The following is a 23,656-nucleotide window of genomic DNA, read 5'->3' as shown; positions in this document are numbered from 1 at the left end:
CGTGCTCGCCTGCCTGGCTCCGTCGGGGAGGGACGGTCAAGCATAGCAAACAGGATCCACCTTTCTGGTTGGCTAATTTTCCCTATTAAAACAACACAGCAGGCAGCCCGGCGGGGGTGGGAGCTGAAACAAGGGTTATTTTAAAATCGCTTCCCCCCTCCAGAGTGCGCTGCAGGGTGTACGTGTGTCTTTGTGTATATGTGTGTAAGAAAGCGTGTGTGTGTGTGCGTGTGCGTGTGTGTTGTGTGTGTTTGTGTGTGTGCCTGCGTCCATGTGTGTCTGTGTGTGTGTGTGTGTGTGTGTGTGTGCGTGTGTGTATGTGTGTGCGTGCATGCGCGTGTGCATGCGTGCATGTGTATGCAAGCATGTGTGTCGATTCATGTGTGTGTGTGTGTGTGTGTGCATGTGTGTGTGTGTGTTTGTGTGTACAGAGGTGGAAGGCTATGTTTCGGCTCAGGTAATATATCCCACCCCCCTCAACCCCCCTCCCCCCCCCCTTGTTGTTTTGTGTTTTATTCTCACTGTTTACCCATTTGCCTTTTGTCAATGATGATTGATTCAGTCGTTTATATCATTATTTCATTAATTGCAGTGTCATCTCTTTTCTCCCAGACAAACGTACTCAAATCCCGGCTCTTCTCCCACACAGGCAATGCGTAACATAATCCCCCTCTCCCGCCTGATTTAGGCGAAAATCCGCCCGGGTAATGCATGCACACATCTCCCTTTCCGAGACCTCCCCCTTCACCCTTCCACCTCCCCCCCCCCCAACCCCGCTCTCTCTTTCTCTCTCTGCCCCTCTCTACCTGAGCACACCCAGCCCGCCTCTCCCCCTCCTCCCTCCCTCCTCCCCTCTCTGCATACTTGCGTGTTTGTGTGGCTCCTGTGCGTTCGAGATGGGTGTGAATATAACATTCATCCATCAGGAGATTTGTATCCCCACAGTATCGCTGTGGCAAAGCCGCTTTCAAGAAGCAGAGGGCCGGGAAGCAAAGAGCATTTATTTTGTTTCAATTTACTGGTACCAATTTATAGAGTAATTATTTATCCAAGAAATATTGTGTTTAATATCATGTGTATTTAGCCACAGCCACTGAGTTTGTCTGATTTAGCCATTTTTTTCCACTATTTAGCATTTTGCTTTTTGTTGTCCACTAGTGATGAAAAACAGCAAATATTTATAAAAACGTTTGCAACCTTATGATGTATATGTGATTGTGTTCAATGAAGGACCTGAAAGCATTATTCAAAATGTATTTCTTTTATTAAAGACGCCTCCTGCTTTTTCATTGATTTTGATTCATATCACAATCACAGTTTCAGTTCATATAGTGGAATATTTTATAATTACATTTTTACTTCTCAGTCAGGATGTTATTACTGCGGTTTAAAAAAAAAAGAATTATAAATCACCGCAGTGCTCTGCAGTTGATCATATTTTGATGGATAGTTCCCCCTCGAGCTGTGGGTGTCACGGTGACGGTTCCGCACCGCACTGCTGTAGCGCAGCGTTGGGCGTGTTGGGGAGCGCTCAGCGGGTCTGCTCCACGCCGCTCCCCCGTCACGTGATCCACTCCGACGGCAGGTGAGCCTTTCGCGCCAGCGCGCGGGGAAACCTGCGCGTTTTACCGCCGTTCGTCTCCGTCTCCGGCCTATCAGAGCCGCGGCTGCAGACGGGCGCGGGCGGTAAAGTGCAGGGGTGGGGGCGGTGGGGGGCGGGGGATGGGGTGACCTTGCGGGGGTACTCCGCGTGGCGGTCGCGCGCGTGATGAAGGGGAGATTTTATTCGGATCGGCCGCCGGTCGCGGTGGCAGTCGCCGCCTCCTCCCGCTGCGCGGACTATTTCTGGTCAGGCTAGACGGCGGACGAGCGGGGGGCAGATTTAATAGGCCCCGATTGGACGGCAATCCAGAGGCGGCTGCATTTGCTTAATGATGTTCAAGGACCAGCAGACTGAGGGCAGAAAAGAGAGAGACAGAGAGAGATTGCTTGTGTGCGTGGGTGTGTGTTTCTGAGTGTGTGTGGGTGTGTGTGCTGAAATGACTTTTCTCTTTTTTTGCAAAACAGCTACTCTTTTATAAAACAAAAAATACTTTTATTAAATGAATATTATAAATTATATAACATATTTCATCGCTTCATTGCAGTAGGATACACTAACTAAATGATCCAAGTTGTGGCTTACATAGACACACACACACACACACACACACACACACACACACACACGCACACACACACACACACACACACACACACACACACACACGCACACACAGCCCTCATACGCACACACACACACACACACACACATACACACAAACACACACACACACACGCACACACAGCCCTCATACGCACACACACACACACACATACACACAAACACACACACAGGCAGGTGGATAAAGGGTAAAATGAAGCGAAAGCAGAAACTCGCGCGCGCATAAATTCGAGCTCCCTCACCATTTCTGCCTTGCGAAGGGAAAAACGCTTAATCTGTTTTTAAATAAAGCTAACTTTTTGTAATCTGCCCAGTGCTTAGAGGGGCTGTCATTGATATATGAGTTATATGATTTAAAGCACCTCTCGGCTGTTGCATTGGTTTCTGTCCAAGGGTCTGAGCTGAATACTAATCAGGGGATAAAATTTATGTTGAGGCGTTATCAGAGAAAGGGTCTCTTGAGAGAGAGAGTAAAACAGTGGGGCCGTTGTGGCAGACAGGTTACTGGGCAAAAGGCAGGGGGGATGGGGTTATGTTTGGTGGGGATGTGAAGGGAGTTTACCCAGTTCAGAAATGAAAGGAATATCACGGATTACATCCAAGAATGTAAATACACTCCTGGAAGAAGAGGGACTGCAATCATAAAAGTAGGTGAGAACAGTTTTACAAAGCATGGCTACAGACTTAAATTTGTAACAGATAATTTTTGAACAATTATGGTCAACAGAAAAAAATAATATTTATGATATAACTATTTACACACACGCACACACACACACAAACACACACACGCATATATAAGCACCATATATAAGCACACACACGGTATGTATGAAACACCATTGAATTACCATAGCGACAATGTGAAGCAGGCCCATTCCTGCTTTTCATGTGGGAATAGGCCTCACTTTGCAAAAAAATTGCCAAAAGGGGAGTGCTCTGTCTGAAGGTCAAAGGTCAATCTGGCTAAATTCAACCCCAGCAGCCATTTTCCTGTAACACAGAATCCCAGAGAGAATAGACTGCTTCACGTGCCATTTCCAATTAATGAACTTTCACGTGAAAGATTTAGATCGTGGCCCGATTTGTAGTTTAACGGCTAACGATTTCCTGTCCATTAATGAAATATCTCACATGATGTCCCCTCAATTTCGAATGAAGTTCACAGCGAGTGAACTTGGGAATTTTATCTCACCCAGCTTTGATGAAAGCTTTTGCTTTTCTTCATCTTTATTCAAACATGAAGGTAAGATCATTTTATAAACATGGTAGGCACTGTAGTTCAGAATTAAATTTGAAAAGAAAAACACTTGTTTACTTCAAGTCTGAGAGTTTTCATTTCTTCCAATTTGATTGCTAATCATCAGCTTCCTTCAGATCAATTTTTTTTTTTGATGTTTTAAATCAATGCAATGCTGGTGTGTTTATTGGTCAATAGCGGTTGTAATTTTTTATGACAATGACTTACAGTTTATAATGTTTTTGTTTTTGAAAGCAATCAAGTAGCATTTCTTTGCTAGCAGTGGTCAACTGTATATGTATGTTGCATTGATTTGATATTGCTGTTGCATTATTAATAATGTGTCTTATTGTGCTGAATCTTTTGGAAGGGCAACATTCTACTGAGATTCTAATAAGAGCTTGTTTGATCATTATTTATCAAATTATAATTATACACAATAAGGTGAACAGGATGTTGTGTCATAGCTGCTAATATATTGTGTATCATAGCACTGCTGAAACGCTTTATTGACCAATCAGCATCCAGGACCGGAACTATCTGTTTTATAAAAAATATTTATAGCTACAACATGATAACCTGTTTTTAAAAATATACAAATATAATGCAAGTAACCTTTCCAAGACAATTCGTCAAGTAAATGTTTGTGTATTTTGCCTTCATTTTCTGAGTTACCAACATTTAAGAGTGTGTAGAATGCAGTTTGAATATCAGCTTGTTGGTGAGATAATAGTTTTATCTTTAAGCCATCAGGCTTCATCCATCATGTCTTATTTTCAGTTGAAAATGCCCTTCAAACTTTATACAGAGCATTATTTGATAATTACTATACTGTGAGATCATTATGTCCTGGTACTTACTGACCAAAAAAAAAACAAAAAAAAACAAAACAAACAAACAACATATTGCGATAATTGTAGTCCATATTGTCTAGCCCTAGTCTGAGTCTAATTACGTATACTATACGTATACATTAATAGAAACCTTCATCATTAATGAATTTGCTTCAGTTTTGTTTTCTTTCCCTGTGAACCACCATGTGTTCGGTCAGGTGGCATGTTTATCTATAAACCTCTATGGCCCCGACAATTCTGTTGGACAGTACAGTGTATTGCTTAATGGGGAACCAAGGAACCATAGAATAATTTCTAGTAAATTCCTATGCAAGTACGCTGTCCTTTCTGTAGGCTTTCTGGAGCGGCACTGAGCTTGGTGCCTCCATCCAGCCGTCCAGCAAGTTTCTCTTCTTGGGAACTTTGGAGAATCACTCTGATCTCCAAGGTTCACTCAAACAGAGAGGCTATCCCAGAATGCACTGTCATCAGTCACCTCCACCCCGCAGGCGCTTGACATATTGATTGTTCGTCCTTGTCTGGATGATAGTGAGGAGGCAGGCATGTCTCTTGACTTTGGTATTCATCAATGTCTGAATATCAAAGCAGGGAACTTTGGTGCCATCATACTCCTCTGCAAGTCTGTGATTTAGACCAGACACATTATTATTATTATTATTATTATTTCACATTTAAATGTTTAAATTAAAATGTAAAATTTTTATTTATTTATTAATTTATTTCTTTTTAAATTAGCATCTGCACATTTAAGTCTCATTATAGGTGCATGTCATTCAACACATCTAGACTCATCATTTTGCCATATATATATATATATATATATATATATATATATATATATATATATAATGCATGTAGTGTTTATCCTGTCCATGGACACGACTACTACAAGGTCTAGAAAGCTATTCCTTGCATCAATACATTTCTTAGTATCAATACAATATTTTCCTTTACCTAATTTACATAACATAACAACATAACAACAGCTAAAAACAACATTATCCACTGCATGTTTATCTTCCATATGTCAGGGCTGGACTAAGTGTGACAATACAAAACAGAATCGACACAGCTAATTTAGATTTATTACTGAGATCCTGCTACAGGAGCTGCATACATGAATAGCATGGGAGAGATTGAGAGAGAGAGAGAGAGAGCTGGTGGAAGTTCATGGGAGAGAGAGAGAGAGAAGGCAATACCTGAGAGACCCACTGAGTGTGTATATTTGTATGTGTTTATGTGTGCATTTGTTTTTACATATGTTCTTTTGCCACATAACCAAAAGTATCTGGACACCCTTGGTCTGAGGCTGTGTTTCATGGTTTGGGCTAGGTTCTTTAGTTTCAGTGAAGGCAAATCTTAATGCTACAGAATACAATCACATTCTGGACGATTCTGTGCTTGGCCAACAGTTTGAGGAAGGCCCTTTCCTGTTTCAGCAGGACGATGCCCCTGGGCACATAGTGAGGTCCATACATATAGGAATGGTTTTGACGAGAACGGTGTGGAAGAACTTGACAGATCTGCACAGAGCCCTGACCTGAACCCCATCCAACACCTTTGGGATCAATTGGAAAGCCAACTGAGAGCCAGGCCTAATTGCCCAATCAGTGCTCAACCTCAGTAATGCTCTTCTGGCTGAATGGAAACAAATCCCTGCATCAATGCTCCAACATCTAGTATTAAGCCTTCCCAGAAGAGTGGAGGTTGTTATAGCAGCAAAGGGTGGACCAACTCTATATTAATGCCCATAATTTTGGGTGAGATGCTGGATGCCCATATACTTTTGGCCATATAGAGTAGCTCTAAATTTTTTGCTTATTATTCTGTATTGACATCTGAATTTTAATTAAATGTATAACTGTATAATTGGCTTTGTTTCACTTTAATGTTTTACATTGCAAGTCGTTTGGAATAAATATTCATGCAAAATGAATAATCAACAACATCACCAACAGTTCTTCTTCCTCTACTTCTAAATTATTATTATTATTATTATTATTATTATTATTATTATTATTATTTCCAACAACAAAACAACAGCATTTTGATTATAATGCATGGCAATATGACAATGCATTGTATGGTTTTGCCATGCCCAAGGGCAGGGGGTGTACCCAGGTATGGTGTATTCAAGGATTTGGGAAAACCATCTGGTTTAATCAGGACAACTTTAAAAGAAAAATACACAAGTGCCATTAGGTTTAAAAAAAGCTTGTAACTTTTTAAAAGGTAAGTTAACCCCCAACTTCCACCTTTTGATTGATGCAGGTAGATTTTAGGGAAACGGGAGACCCTTGAAATGTTGATGATTCTCATTAGACAAGATAGATCAACTACAGTGGACTGAGAAAGAGAGAGACAAAGAGACAGAGAGAAAGAGAGAGACAGAGAAAGGGAGGGAGTTAGGGAGAGCGAGAGAAAGAGGGAGGGAGAGAGAGAGAAAGAGAAAGAGAGCTGTAAAAAAAGAGAGTCCTCTGGGTTTTCGGAGGATAGCACAGGTCAGTGAGCAACAGCGAATCAATCAAAAGGCGGGCCTTAATCAATCATCTCCAATCAGAGATCTCCGGAGGGCAAAGCCATAAAGCTTGAGAGGCAGCTGGAAGATGCTTGGCAGGGCAGCAGGGGTTCCTGCAGGAGTGCCCGCAGGATCTTTGGAAAGAAATAGGAGGCGCTGGAGGGAGAAGCAGGTTCAGGGCTACCATGACCAGTCCTTGTGTATAGCACAGTGGAACCCCTCTTCCCCAAGTTACCACAGGGACAATCTGCACCGTGAACAATTTCAATTTCTGAAGTTACTTCATCATTTGCCTGCGATGAAGACATTGACCTTCAAATGAAATTAGAGTGCGGACTATAATTTCATGGGCTATCCCATTGATCTCACATGGCCAGTGACTTCTTCACCCTGTACTTCCCACCTTCTTCCTAGAATGACCTGGTTTCCCTAGTCCTGTTTATGTGGGGGTAAATGTGTGGGCAGGGAGTTGAGAGGGTGCCGATGAACCATCACATTTCAGCACACCCCCACTCCCCCCTCCCGCCATAGCCTGCCGCAAAATGCAAAAAAGGGAGTTTGATCAGGGATCGAAATACTCGGGTAGTCACGTCTTCTGGTCCGCAACCCGTCTGAGGTGTCCGGTCCAATCTTCCCAGGGAACCGCATTCTGATTGGTCCCAGGGCTCTATCACACGGAGCGGGGGTGTCCCTTCAGACCGCTGTCACTTTGGGTTACAGTCGGCTTCACATCCCGACCCCGAGCCAAACGCTCAACACGTGTGCCTCAGAATTCGCCGGCGAAGGAGGAGACACGCGAAGTGGCCGCAAAACCAGAGCGTGATGTCTCAACTCCGAACGTCAAACGGGCCGACCGATGGGCACCTGTTTCGAATCTTCCCTCTCCGCGTTCTTTTTCCCTAAACTCTGTTTCGAATGAATTTGCTCAAAAATGCTAATGAGATCAATCCACCGCATTACATATTCAGGTGGCGACCCCAATGAAAACAGTGCCTTCACTCGCCATCTGTCGGTGCAGATATAATGTGATGGCGTGAGGGCGTTAGACTTTAGAATAGTCACATCAGCATATTCTAACGTGGTGTTTAAGTTCTGGTTTCACTGTGCACTGAAACATGTCAACAAGTGGACCTCTGTTTAGAATCACACATTTCTTTTTTGTGTTGTGGGTCAGCACCCATATAAAATATGCAGCACACATCTTTACAAGGTACAGGATCTCCAGATCGCCGTCCCTTCAACGCCTTAACACTTGAAACATCACCTGAGGTGTGTCTGTGAGAAAACAGTACCCAAGGGGCATTTGATTGAATGTATGAAGCTTTTTCAGCACATGCAGTATTGATTTCACCCCCTTGGTTGAGAATACTTTGGTGAAGCGTGTTTTTGTAATGCGTTATTGTGATGATGTCATCTGGCTAAACAGCATTTTAAAGGTAGTGAAATAATGTTGTAATGCATACACTGCATTACTTAAACATGTTTTGGAATGCTGCTTTTTCTGTCCACAGATACAGGGGGACCTATGCACAGTACTCAGGCTTCTGTTTCAGCCTATCGAAAAGCACAGAAAACTGCTCCTTTATAAGTATGAGTATGGTTTGGGTCATTGACTTCTGTGTCTGTGCATGGCCTAACCCACTGAACCACGGAGCTTTTCTTTAGAGTTACATTTCAAATATGTATCTATATTCCCAGTAAAATTTCAATTCCAGATCTATATTATAGATTCAATCACAAATTACATTGGCAATATAAGCCAAATGAACACTGCAATTTATTACAGCCTATTGAAACCAGGAGGCCCCAACGAGACAGTCCACTGACTGCTCAGGTCAGCACATTACAGCACGTTCACATGGAGTCAGTGTCACACCAGAGACGGAATCCAGTGTTCACTATCGTTCTGCTAAAGCAATGAGACATGCTTTAGTGGAACAGATATGGTAAAAATCAAGCATCCTACATCCGAGGTCATGGCACATTTACCCTGAAAAACCTGCAGCTTGTGTTTTAGCCTTTTAGCCAAGATAGCTCACAGAAACAAACAAACAGATAAATAAAATAAACTCTTGTTCATCTCTTCTAAAAATACTACCCTCGGTCCTTGGTGACGATGTGAGCAACTTTACTTCAGCATGTCTTTTCAGTGAGTTGAAGTCCTCAGTTTGTTGTGAAGAGGAGGAAGTCAGCTTTGCGTGCAGTTTTTTCAGCGCTGTGATTGGCTGTGGGTCTCTGCCAGGCAGGCTGTGTGAGAAGGGGTTAGCGGTGCATGATGGCCACATGCCAGGTGAGCTTACTGGTGGGCGGACGAGGACATATGCCACCAGAGATGCAGTCCCATCCTTCCATCCAGTTGGGGAGGGGGGGTCATTGGTATTGTTCAGGGGTGTGGTTCAGTGGTGCCATTCAGGGATACGATTCAGGGCTGTGGTTCAGGGGTGCAGCCCAGGGGTGTAGTCTACGGTGATGAAGCCTGCAGCTACCCTCCACTCCTCTCTTGAATGCATTTCCCCTGCCCTGCCACATGCTGTAGCAATTAAAGTGGGGGGGTGGGGGGGATATTCAAAACAGAAAATAAAATGATTGATGATGCTGTCAGTGGGGGAGAGGGTTGTGGGGGCTGGGGACAGGACTTAACGTCAGAATAATTTGAAAGCAAATAGATTACAGGCAGTCAATGGGATTAAGTAGTGCACACTACCAGCTTTAGGCAGGAGGAGGCACTGGTCACAGGGGTGTGCTCTCGCATTCACTCAAATACGCAGCCAATAGGAATAGCTGATATTAAACTTTGCAGGCCACAGTCTCATAGCACATAGAGGAATTTATGTAGCACTCGAGAAGAATATTTTTCTAATTTTTTTCTTATCAGCGCATGGTACATTCCTTACATGTTTTCATGCTATCAATATGTAATTATGGAAATTGTAATAAAGAAATTAATGCCTTGCTTTGGGGTACAATGATGGTGGCCCAAAAATAAGTCAAACCTGCAACCTTCTGTTCCATGAATTCTGTACCACGCTATTACTCAATAAGCTTTTGGCAAACATTGATACGCCATTGTGTAGTATGATTACGTGTGCTGTGTAATTTTGGATGTTGTTTCTATCAGTTTTCCCTTTGTCCCGTGTGCGCTGGTTATCTGGTAATGGAATCCTTAAGGGCATAGCCGAACACTTTATCTCCCACCTTTTGCTCCATTCCCCGAAATCACATGTATCATTTATATGTGTGGAAAAAAAGAACAAAGTCTTTGGTATTAGGGGAAAGAGAAAAGAAACAGAACAGATGAGATCGTTATGAATATGAACGAGAGGCTGGAATATTAAAATGTGTTCCAATTCAGGAAGCCTGACCTTCTCGCTATCGCCACTCAAAAAAAAATAAAAGAAAATAAAATAGATAAATAAAAGAAACAAATAAATGAAGAAAAAATGAAACAGGATAAATGAATGATGTGCTTTTAAAAAATAAAAATAAAAAACACCACACATACTCGTTTCTTACTTCTTTTTTGTTTCGTGTGATGCATCGTCCCGAGCCGGTGGCATTTCTTTTATTTTTGTTCTCGTTTTTTCCCTACAGTGCAGGCGCATGAGGAGCGCGGGACCGTGGGACTTACTCCAAAGCAGCTTCCACTCCTTTAATCCCTGCTCCGAATTGGTGATCAGAAAGCTGCCCGTACAATACCTGCCTCGAATTAAAGGAGAATGCCAGCGAACGGAATGGATACCCCTGGCGTTCCCCCTCGGCTGCGATGGCTAATCACGGTAAGCGGAGGGAGCAAGCCGAGGGAGCGATCAGGGAGGATTTGGGGTGCTTTGCCATTGTCTGCTGGCTCACGGCCCGCAGATTAATTTTACGCACAATATAAACAAAAGCAGACATAAACATATTAGCGAGTCTGTGCCGCGGAACAAAAGCAGAGAGAAAGAATGCTAATTTCACGGCCGCGTCTAAGTATGGGCACAAGCTGCAGAAGGCCTAACTTGTTTTTTTTTTGCTTTAAAAAAAAAAGAATATAGTTATCATCTTTTCATGTGCTCTGCTGATATCTTTGAAAGTTTATGTAAATTCTGATAATATTTATGTTTGTAAAATAATACAGCTAGTTACCATACTAATAGATAAGAGATAAACAGGCTGGGTGACGCACAGACATACACACACACACACACACACACACACACACGCACCTACACATGCACACACACTCACACACACACACAAAAACGAATCCTGTTGTTCCACATCGTGTTTATGGCCATAGGACCACTCTTAACTGTGATTAAATTGCACAATTCCCTATGCCTCATTTGAGAGTCTCCTTCTGTCATATGTTCCATTCATAAGCCTCTTAAGATTGTTTATACGGAACTTACTTTTTCCACCCACTGTTATGCAAGTGTGTAATTTATTTAAATTGGTGACTGGAGAAAGCAGCACTCAATGACCATAACTAGTTTCAGCTCTTATTCATTTCATATCTTGTATTCCCTTTCTTTGCTCTGTTTATTAACATTTGAAATACCCAATTGTACTCGTATATCCCTGTCCCATTTCTTCCTCCTCTGTCAATTTCAGTGCACACAGACTAGCATGTGCATCCTTCCAAAAGCATATTGACACAGTACAATTAATCACGAGAGGAATTCACTGCATAGAGCAAGTCACAGCAGACACTGCATACATCTGATTGACCAGAGGGGGTGCTCTTGTGTGACATGCTAACTGAAAACATCCTTGTGGGACTTCCAGATGCAGACAACGCTGGCACAGTCTGGATCTAATATCACACCTTATTATTTTGCCACTTTGTGATGAGACTACGGGATGCTGTTGCTCCCAGTTCGGAACACCAGGCCCCTGACACGCATAGAGGACGAGCGATATGAGAGAGATCCGTTCATAACAAGTTTAATTACACTTTTTACTGACCACATAATCAATCTATTAACCAGTTAGCCTAATGTGATTACCTCAATCTAATGAGATGGCTCTCAAAACTGTCACTGGATGAGAAATCGTCCAGTACTGCTGGTTATTAGAGGACTCATATCTTGCTCTTGTTTTTCCTGATAGAGATGACAGAGACACTTTAACTCTGCTTGCTAAGATGAATTACTGTAACATTACTGTACATTTGTACAGGTACTGCAAGACTTGTGCTATGCAGTTTGCGTTTAATTTTTCCAAAAATGTTGTGGAATAATATTCATGCCTCCCTGTACTTATGGAATCTAGGGCTAAAGATGAAGGAACACATCGGTTGAAATGTAGCCACAGAAAAAAAATTTTTTTTTTTGATTGGTTTGTCAAAAGTTAGGCAAAGCTGAGTTCTGGTGTCAACCATACAGCACTTGCAATTTCATAAATTTAAATCTCAAATTTAGCACACCTTACGAATGCCGCAGCATTTCTACTGGAATGATTAAACATAATTAAGAAATTGGCCCAGGGGTACATCAGCAGTACCTCAGCATGGGGTTTAATCCCATGATCCTCCCTGACTGACAGACGGTGGGTTCAGCGGTGCAGTGAGTTGGTGAACACCGTGAAATCCTGGAAAGTGACATCATCTTGGGTGCAGAAGGAGAACTTTCATTTGTTTTTCAGTGTAATAGTTTTAAAAAAACCTGGATTGATTTAAGAAGATTTTGCAGTCACGTTACAGATGCACCAGTTATTGTTCTTTTGCTGCATCCCATACAACTGCGTGCAGCCCAGTGTTCTGTGGGGGTGAATCATGCTTAGCCATAGCATCGCCGAGAGAGGATTTACATCATTAGGGTGTTCCCCGCCTTAGTGTATGATTGCAACTCCTCTGACCAATCAGATGCAAGTTTATAGCAATGAATAAATGGGCATTCGGATGCAAATCAGTAGAAAAAAAATTGTAGCTGCATGCAAACTGTTTCTTCGATACTTGTACTCATTTGGGAAAATAAATATGGGACCAATGAGTTGTGTGGATTAAGACATCACTTGCTCAAATGGAGGGGACAGGAAGTGTAGCAATGGGAAAAGAGGGAGCGGTGATGAGGTTAAGTAAGGCTGAGAGAGAGAGAGAAAGAGAGAGAGAGAGAGCTGGCAGAAGTTTATGGGTATTAGCTAAATGGTGTGGATGAAGGTCCAGCTCCTTAAACAGAGCCTTTGCAGTGCTCTCCATGCAGCTGCTCCACTGTCCTCTGCTGCCAAACTACCTGTGTGATTCATGGACAGAGATGGAGCGAATCACCCACATCACCATGGCGTGAGCATTCTGTCTTTTTTCTGTGGGGAAGGGGGGGCGGTGGCGGGGTCCACATGCTGGGAAATGATCAAGTACCACCTTGATTACATCAGAGAGCTGAATGGAGGGAATAAAAAGGAGGATTTGAGCAGGATCATTGCGCACACGCTCAGTAAAAAAAGAGAGAGAAAGAGGAGAGGAGCGCGCGGAGCTGCTAGCGAGCGTGTCAGCGGAGAGTGTGACACTAAACGTGTCAGAGGAGACAGTTGTTAAAGTGAGTTACTGCTGAGTCGCTGCAAAGCGGCCCTCACCAGATGCAGGAGACAGCTGCAGAGAGGAAGTGGTACAGAGTGGTTTTGAAAAAAGAGAGCGAGGGCGAGGGAGAGAGAGGGAAGGAGGGAGGAAAAGAGGGGGATGTGTGGGAGGGAGAGTGGGAGAGAGAGAGACAGAGAGAAAGAGCAACAGAGAGAGAGAGAGAGAGAAGAGAGAGTGACAGAGAGAGAGATGGAGAGAGATCCTGCTGTTGTTTCAGCGAATGTGTCTGTGGCATAAAACCAAAGCCTTGACTCACACAGCACACAGTGGCCAAGCAGAACTGATGATGGACAGGGAAAATTGTCAATCTGTTGCTGCCGCCCAGAACTGGAGTACATCTGTACCGTCTTAGCCCCCTGTTATTAAACGCACAGCCGCCTCTCTCCCAGCATGCAGAGCGCTGTGATTAATAACACCTTGTTCTGCTCTTCAGCAAAGCTGGGGGTGTGATGGGGATATAGGACCGTGGGAGGCAGTGAAGAGAGGGGGGAGGGGGGTGGGGGGGGGGGGGTGTGTTTGCGTGTGGGCGGGTCTGGCGTGGTGTTGTTGTCCCGGTGTGGGCGAGCTCACATGCACAGACCATGTGATCCTGCTGGCGAGTCACGTGATCATGCTGGAGAGTCAATGATGGCAGCGGTTGCAGTGGTGCTTTGAGAAACCTCTGCCTTCCTCTGCCTGGTTCCGTAGGTGAAGTGTCCAAGGGCGACCCTCTTTGTTATGCATGCACTGCTTGCCACAGCGGAAGCTCTGCACATGTGCAATGGCCGCTGTTATGACGTGCATTGAACGAAGGCTTTCATCCAAAATCGCACAAGGATGGGGGTGGTCGGGGTGCGTTCAGAAAAAGATACATTTCATTTCTTTTAAATATCATGAAGCTCGTAACTTAAGATTAGCAAGCACACCCACATTTTAATGATTACAGTGATAGCATCGTTCCGCAAATTACTTTTGACTTTGTTTTATCCAATGTGGCAGTTCTGCCTTTGTGCACATCACATGCATTTAAAGAATGCAAAAACAAGACTAGAAAACTCATCTTCCTATTATTATGTAATAAAGTGATTATGTTTGAAAAATCACAAGAGATTATTTTTGACAAACACGTTGTGCAGGTTTACTTCGGTTTAGAATCCTAGCATAGCCCAAATCATCGTTCATATATTCTTCTTCCAAGCACTCCCTGTTCTGGGACATTATACACTTCATTTGTGAGTCAACAGTGTAAATTATTCATATAGACCTCAATTAATTAATTAATTAATTAATTTTTGAAGTGCAAATGTGTCGCTTGGTATATGACCACCAGAGAGAAAATGACCGCGAACAACACTGTTGGGATGCTGCATTTCAGACAGAGATTAATCTGCAAAGTAATCAAATAACTGCACAGCAGCACCTTCACTAAACAATTTTTCAAATGGAGTGTTTGCAGGGCCAGTGGGCAGCACAGCCAATGCAGCTAGCGCAGGCACATCACAGGGCACCCGTCCAACCAGCGGGGCCTACATTTGTGAAGAGCCTGGGGACGCCCTGCGGAAGGAAACCCTCCCTCCACTGCTATGACTGTTTTTCATTTACGAATTTTATAACAACCGTATAGTGCACATCCCTGCAGAAAGCACCTCAGCTGAATGCAGCACACGGAAACCCACAACTGCGCATTTCCAGGAACTAATTAACCCATACAGATGATTGTGTGGCTGAAGGAACTCCAACAGGTTGCCTGTTTTAGTCCGCACACTTCAAACTTCAGCTGGAACTGATAACAGAGGGCTCCTCTGGAATACTTTACATGCTTTTTTGTATTTGATTTTAATTCCTATTGGAATAACTAAAATGGAAGAAGATTCCCATAATCCTCTCTGAGTGTGACCATGTGCTCATGTGACATATTTTGGTTTAGATTTAGATTAGATTTTTCTTAGTGATGGTTAATATAGTTTTGTTTAACCTACATGTAATAATGTAATGTTAGACTTTGCTAGAACGTTGTGATTAATTAAATACATCAGTAGTTTGACCCCTGGCAGTGTTTTACTGGCTTTACCAGGCAGAGAAGATTTTATAATAATTCTGTTTCATGCTATAGCCTTTATGATGTCATAGATTAATCACACTAAGTATATTCATTCAAATTGTGTCATCGTATTCTAGTGATATTATGGCCCATTTGATGTTGCTCATAAATTCTGATGCCTTTTTATTCTGCTTTATTTCTGAAAGAGCAAATATTACACATTGAACATTAGAGGTGAATGAAAATCAGGTTTTGGTGCAGTCATATCATACAAATCATGCTTTATTGAAAACACTTTCATAGACTTTGGTTTGGTCGTGTGAGGACATAAAAAGTTGGATGCTAAAATAGCCTACAGCATTCCAGCAAGGAAAATGGAAATCATAATCACAGATTTGGATATTTAGCTGTTGGACGCAGGAGCTGTGCTCACCTGAATTTCTTTGCGAAACATGAAGCTGTATAAAGGGATACCATGTGACAAGCAGGCTCACATGTTCAGGTCACATGGTGTTCTAGGATAACAGCATCAGGTGGGTGAGTTACATCATCAAAGACCACTGGATTGATCTAATTGATTTAGCACAGAGAACTGAGTACAGCAGTCTGTCTAACTCATCTCACAGCAGTGTCCACTATTCCATGCATCTCCCATAACCATGGCATCATCCCTGTTGGCACAGATCAGTGTCCATGCCAGGCATTTGTAGGCAGAAGATCAGTCTATCACTGTATACATGAGACAAAGCTGGAAAAAAAGCAAGGGAATTCAAATAAGACAAGCCATAGTCTGACTTGACCTATATTCTGATGCCACTTTCCATTGCCGAGGATTCTCAATGTTTGCTGCCACACACTTTGTATGTTATGTTTTGTCTTGTCCTATTTAACACATGGTGGTGTACGATCTGGGTCAAATGGTAGTCTATTATTGGATTGGCCATTTTTTAGATTTAATGATGCAGCTGCACACAAAAAAAACCCCTCTAACTACACAATATTATTTATCATGTATTATGGATTCATCAATATCTGCATGCTGTTCCTGTCACATGGTTGTTCTTGGAATGCAGCGTGATAATTCTTTCATCCATCACTAATTAAGTGGTGTGAATGTAATGCACCGAAGAAAGCTGGTTCGGTATGTTTTTTTAAATCCTGGGTCGTGTAGCAGAAAGGTACGACAACCTGGGGATGCTCATTTAAACTGCAACTCTGCTGACACGGCGCGCGAGGCTAATAAAGAATGCTAAAGGAGGTGGAAGCGACGTGTGCCGTTAACCCACTGCGGGGAAGTGTGATGGCGGGGTTTTAGCTGATAACATCCACGGGCGATCCCATGCGGGATGGGTTGTGGCTGTTGGTTTTTTTGTGCACGCCGCAGTGTAAGTAAAGCAGGCCCTCATTAACCCCTTTCTCTCAGGACCTCCCAGTGATCCTCACATCTTTTTCTCAAGCAGGGTAGCCCCTAATTAACTACCCAACTCACAGGAGAGAAGTTGGCAGAGATTACACCGCTCTCAGCAAAGGGAGAGCATTGTCTACCTTCATTCTGCTGCTTCTCTCTCCCATTTTCTTTTTCCTTCTCTCGCGCTCCCTCACTCTTGTTCACCCTGAACGAACAACAGTCGATTGTGTTTATTACACTGAGATAATAACACCCATTTTAACACCAAGAAGACAGCACCCTCTCTTGTATGCCAATAGAATAACACTTTCTGCTTTACACTAGAGGACAACACTATTTTATTCACCGAGATAACAATTCTGTTTTACACTAAGAGATGAACACTCATATTTAAATACTGAGAATTCAGCACTCCCTGTGTTACATTGATAGAGAAAAACCTTTTCCCATTTAATACACTTTGAATATCATTTCAGTGTTAATTTGTCTTTATATTGTATTGGATGTATTGTCACTGAGGGACTCGGCCTGGTTATTACTTAGATGGACTACATCTTCAAACAAAATTACTGCTGGAAGGGATGTTGTTGGGCCAGTAGGGGGTAGTCTGGCCCAAGCAGGAAATCTATACCATAGTGCAGCGATGGGGACACTGTGCTGTGAGCAAAAGCCATCATTTGAATGAAATGCATGGGCATAAGCATAAGACCTGATTCACTGTAATAACTAAAGTTCCCATGGAAGTCATCAAAGAGGAAGGGGATCCCTGGTGTCCTCCAAATCTGGCTATAATCAATTTGCTGATCTAATCTTTTCTCAGCTTAATTTGACTGAATTAAATACCTTGCTTCCACTTAATCTGATATGTGATGAGCTTTTGGAACAAAATGGCTCCTAAGTATCACCAGTTTGAAGTACTTTAAGATAAATACAAGGTACTATAAATGTAAAGACTAAATGTAAATCATTATTACTGCTTTTGTTGTTACATATTTTTTGATAAACGTTCTGTCTATATTCTATGTACACAGAGAAATCTGATAAACTAACATTAAATTCAACATGAATTAGTCAGTGAATTAACTGCATGAGCAGATATTAAAATTATGAATTCAGGGATGCTCCAAAATATAGCTCATGTTCGGTTTAATTCGTCCACTAGGCCATTGTAATGAGTACATATGGGTACATAGTAGGGATGTGCCATGCTTTCATATATCACAAGCATTCTCTCCAAATGTTTTCTCCTCCTGAATTTGGCCAGTATTATTTGAATTCAAATATTTTCTTCCCACCTCTCTGATGTGATTTGTTAAGGAGTCAGCACCAAGTTTCTCAATTACACACACACACACACACACACACATCTGCAGAGAGACAGCGAGTGAGAGTTTCTGTTAACACTAGATAGGTCAGAGCGACATCGTCGGGGCTTTGGAGACTTTAAAATGAAAACTACTCCAATGACATACGTGCTATATCCTCCTCCTCCCACAACTGATAAATATTTGGGCTTAAAATAACTCTTTTATAATATATATATTTTTTAATTAAAAAAAAAAAAGACTCAGTAAAGAGATGCAGGCACTTTGTGTCATTTTCTCCCGAAACCCCCTGCCAGACAATATACTGTACAACAACAGACGCTTTTACCCAGGTGCAAACGTGTCACTGTCTACTCCAGCTCACTGTTCAGCAATTGAATGACCAGTGCTTTGATACAAATTTCCCAATAAAGTGTTATCGTAACTAATTTTGCACATATAATCACACAAAATTCATGCACTGCAATTGTGATGAAGTAGATAAAGCCTTTAGGGTGGAGATGAATAATTGCGGACGCTGTAATTATAGAAATGATAGGCTTGGAACGTCACGATAATGCCACCCTACCAACATATTTTTGGGTTTTCGTTGAAACTGAGACTTTGAACGAACTGAATAGAATAGCTACGTGACAACTGCTTGAAATATAACCAACTTCTGTGCGTGCAGTCTCAACAAACCACCAAGGCTATGCGTTCTCTGTGGAATTGATAAGAGAGTGATGGTGCGTAGGCTATGTAAAAGCGCACTCCCAGGAGAAGGGAGGGAGAAATGTGTTGAATTACCGAAGAAATGACTTTAAAAAAAATATTGCACTTTGTGTTTCTTTAACCGCTTTTGTCATGTACATTTGAGCACTTTTCTCAATGTTCCCGTAATAAGCCTTGATACATTTTCCCTTAGTTTATATAACAAAACCGCTATAATTTAGACCAGCTTTGATTAAACTCAGTACAGACTGTATCCTACTATTCTGTATGCAGCGTTAATGAAGCAGACCAATTCTTGCCAGAGAGATCAACCTGGTGCGCTGGATGCTTTCCTGCAGTCGAAGGAAAGCTAGTAATGTTACCTGTCCTGGTTCGGTCCATTGGTGCGGTGGTAGGGTTAAACTCCTCCTGACTGTAATTAGGAGGGACAGGGTCTGGGTGCCGCCCGCCTCGGCTGGGAGATTGACCTGTGGGACCTCAGTTCAGCCTCTCGTTCACCAATCAGAAGAAATGTCCTGTGTCTCTGGAGGCAACGTGTTCAGTCACGTCTGTGGGATATTTGTGAAATATGTTTGTGTGCATGTGGGGTGGGGGAAGGGGGGTTAGGCATCCCTGTGGGGTGCGTGTACATGTGAGCTGTGCGCGTGGGTGCTTGTGTGAGCTATTTGCATGGGGTTGATCTATGTGTACTGATCTATGTGAGAGGTCAGTGTGGGAGCTGTGTGAGCAAGGGCTGTTTGTGAGTGTGGTGCAGATTTGGCGCAAGCATACCTGTGAAGAGCATATGCGTGTGTGTGTGTGTGTGTGTGTGTGTGTGTGCATACGTGCGTGTGTGGGTGTGTGTGGGTGCCGGGGGGGGGGGGCTGGGTGTCGATTGGAGGATGAGTGGCATGTGGGGGACCGAGGAAACTTTTCAAAGTAATCCAGGCATTTTCCACTCTCTCACGGCTTCTCCCTGCCATACTCAATGGCACGGCTCCATTCAGCACGGCTTTCTGCATCATTACCCTGCCACAAAGATTCAGAAACTGTTTCATTCACCGTCGGGGCGCAGAGAGGGCTCCGCAGAGCAGGGATTACTGTCAGGAGGGGGGGTCCGAGGGGCCACAGGGGCCAGGGAGGCCAGGGGTTTGAGGAGGGGCGGATTGTTAAATGAGCTGGAGGTCTTTTAAGGAGAATGAGCCTTTAACCTCTTCACTGCCAAAACATGAGGAAACACACATCTCGGTAGGTATCAGGAAGCCTGATTCCAAAGCCTGAGTCATAAATTCAGGAAAATACATCCAATAATCTGATAATATGACATTTTAGGGTTCCTGAGTACACAGTTATGTGGAGAGTGTTGTTTATGGAGGTGATTTTAACACTCCCACGGCTAGGTGTTGATGCAGTACACTGCAGCACATCATCAACACTGACCCACAAGCTCTCACTGGATAAAAGCCAGACCAGTGCTGCTTTTCCAGTTTTTCATTTAATCATTAAAAATGTATCAAATCCTCATTGGCAGGGCTTTTTTGTTTGTCCGATGCTGGCCTCTTCACATAGTTGTGGACACTCTGCAGTGTACCTCTGCAGTAAATAATTGTTTTGGTGATGTTGTGGCTGAGGCCACTATTGTGTTTTCCTGTGGCGATACTGCAGCAGTTTAGATTCCATAGCAACTGCCTTAACTCTGGCCCCAGCCTCCCTTTTGTCTAAAGGGCAGCCCCTCTTTGTCCATCTCTCAGTGTCCTCCACCTAGCGGGACAGTCTGCCATCCTTTCGTATTTTTGTTCATTTCTTCAGACAGGGTAAAGACACAGAGTTGCCAGATGTTGACTTTGTCAAAACCAGACAGCATGCACAACTTCTGGAAGCATAATCGTGAATGAGGCTTGGGAGCTGTCGGACAGGAGGGGGTTGGTCCCCTCGAAACCGCCGTTGGATTGGTGGGCCGTTCTATCAAGACCGGGGAGTCATTAACATGTGAATTCATTACAAACTACCACTAAATTTCTTCCATCAATTACACAGACCACAAATTACATTGTCTGGATCGGGATCACAAACCAGTCCTGTACAAATAATTTGAAATCTGGACAATCCGGTCGAACCTGGACGTCTGGCAACCCTAGGTCTCAAAGCTGCAGGAGCGTTTTCTTTGCGTAGACTGAGCAGCCTGACGAGCAGCAGAACGGTGGCAAACAGAGAGCTGAGGCATCAGCAGTAGATCGTGTGGTGTTCGTGTGTCATAGCAGCTGGAACACTGTGCTTCTCTTACCATGGTAGCTTTGAAAGTGAAACTTCCCATTGTTTTCCAATATATTGAATAGACAGTATGACATATTTTGTAGTCAGTATAAATAGGGTATAAATAATACTGCTACAGTTCATGCCAGCTCCATTATCCTGCTCATTGAGAGACCACAGACACATGTCAACAGGCAAAAAAATAGCCATTTTGGCTCCAGCAGCCATTTTGACTCCCAGCTCCCTTCCTTCTTTTCCTCTTCCTGTGCTTTGTTTGGCTGGGAAAGGGTGCCACAAGATGCTAATTTCAGGATGCAGCCATGGGTGATCAAGGTCATCATAACCTTGAGTTAAAACCAAGATCTCCTCACCTCCTCCTACCTGCATTATGCATCATCATCCCACTGTAAGAGTGGGCAGGAACATTTTAGCATCCTTTGAAACTCACTGTCTTGATGCTAGCTTACCCAGTCTTATGAAAAAAATATCCTCAAATCCTCACTAAGATTAAGACTGTAGGGAAATTACATTAGGGTAGAGGAATTACAGGGAAACACAAATATCTCCCCCGATGACATGAACAAATGTTTGGGCCCCTCCCCCAGCAAATAAGAAAACCAATACACTGCATTATGACATTGATATAGATAATATGGCTTACAGGCTGTGCTTTGTTATTTAATCTTTATCTACAGTATTTAATCAGAAATCCTGCGAATGCAGCGTTAGGGTGTAGGATGTGGCTTCCCAGTGAAAGTGCAGGTGAGGGTAAGTGTGAGTTCCGTGAGGAGCCGGGGCATTAGAGTGAAATGACGGTGCTGATGTTGCCACAGGCCTCAGCAGGAGAGTGACAGCGGTGTGGCAGCGGAGTGATCTCACGGAAGCCGTTCCCCCCGCCCGCCTAACCGCACCGAGCCGAACAAAGACGGGGCTTCCACTGCGCATCCCCCCCCCCTCTCTCCCTCCTTCCCTCTCTCCCTCACGCCGCCTTCCTTCATCCTGCTGCCTCTCTCTGTTTTCTTTTCCTTCTTTCTCTCTATGACTATCACTACAGTAGCACCCCCCCCCCCTCCTTCCCACACTGCCTCCCCCCCTGTTTCTCTCAGCTGTGTCCCTCACAAAGACCTATTCATCTCAGCACTGATAATCCCCCCCTAGCGGCCAGCCTGTGTGAAAGCTCCATGGCCCCAGAAGACGCCCTCTGCAAAAACAATGAGGCATAACACACAAGCTGAAGTAATATGGGGAAAAAACTCTTTATCTAAAGCTGCATATTACATTAATTTAATTAGCATGTTGGTATTTTTGAACCCAAATTCCATTGCTCTATTATCGTCTGCCTTGGCAGTGGCAATAAGGTTACCTTCGCTTGTGCGTTCCCTGGTTCCCTTTCTCACTGTTTCCTCTTTCATCTTCTGTGTTCTAGTTCCTGAGTAAGAAACAGGAACACTTTATGGAAACAGAGTTTTCAAACAACAGTCCTAACAGAGTTGCGGGCAGGAAATTTTAACCCAGTTCAGAAAATGAAGTCAAAAGAGGTCATTGTGCAGTTTGAAGAGTTGTCTAATTGAGTTTGAATGCAAAAACATCATTTTTTTTCATAAAATGCAAAATACAAGGTTTTAAGGCACTTGGATATGAGTGTAGGTTGAAATGAGGGGGTGGCAATGTGAGCAAGGGGAATTAACAGCTCAGTTTGCGTCTATGAAAGCCGTTTGGTGCGTACATTCTGGATAAATATTTCTGCACCGAATAATGATTTTATTATAATAATGGTGTTCAGAAATATGAAAAAAGATCCTTTTCGCATAGTTTATCAACTGTTTCTATGCCATTTAACAAGCACTACTCATTTCCCCCTTGTGATATTCAGGCATAATTACACCATTACATATCTACTGCCAGGTAGGGGAAAATATTGGCCCCGTTACAATACCGTTATGAGTGCAGTCAATGCGTAACAACTCAGGTGAAATGTATACATCCAGAAATAAATCTGACCCAGGTCAACCCACATCTACAGTAGTCATACTTCCCGCACCTAATCAAAATGTTCAGATGATCAGTAAATTAAACAGCTACTCCAAGCAAAGAAAATGTGATTAAATGAAAAGATGCTGGAAATAACAGGAATAGTATATATGCAACAGACGCAGACACATAGAGACATAGATAGACACATAGATAGACAGATATATAGATAGATAGATAGATAGATAGATAGATAGATAGATAGATAGATAGATAGATAGATAGACAGATAGATAGATAGATAGATAGATAGATAGATAGATAGATAGATAGATGGATAGATGGATAGATAGATAGATTGTTCTTTCAGTTTATATTTCACTGTTTGTCCCCTGATGGAATAATTATACATGTAGAAAACACCCTCTCTGTCTACAATGGCATTTGTAATTACAGCTTTAAAGTGCCTTGCATTCTTTAAGTAGCAATAACAGTAACAACAATAATAATTAGAACAGCGACACTAATACTTTGGCTAATAACAATGATGATAAAATGCTGACACAAAGAGGAGATGTTCCTGTCTTTATCGTCTACTAA

At 42.9% G+C, this 23,656-nt stretch overlaps 1 long non-coding RNA gene across 1 annotated transcript in view; it reads left to right on the top strand.

The window, feature by feature from the left end:
- Nucleotides 1–3,196: 3,196 nt before the first annotated feature.
- LOC135251184 (uncharacterized) overlaps nt 3,197–23,656 on the top strand; it is a 78,407-nt gene continuing 57,947 nt past the window's right edge. The window contains exons 1-2 of the long non-coding RNA XR_010329096.1: nt 3,197–3,470; nt 10,428–10,612. This is a non-coding gene — a long non-coding RNA (uncharacterized LOC135251184). The remainder of the gene's footprint in view (nt 3,471–10,427; nt 10,613–23,656) is intronic.

The sequence above is a fragment of the Anguilla rostrata genome, chromosome 3 (genome assembly GCF_018555375.3).
Source record: "Anguilla rostrata isolate EN2019 chromosome 3, ASM1855537v3, whole genome shotgun sequence".
NCBI lineage: Eukaryota > Metazoa > Chordata > Actinopteri > Anguilliformes > Anguillidae > Anguilla > Anguilla rostrata.
The sequence above is the reverse complement of the archived record's forward strand: the minus strand, read 5'-3'. Positions and strand labels throughout refer to the sequence as shown.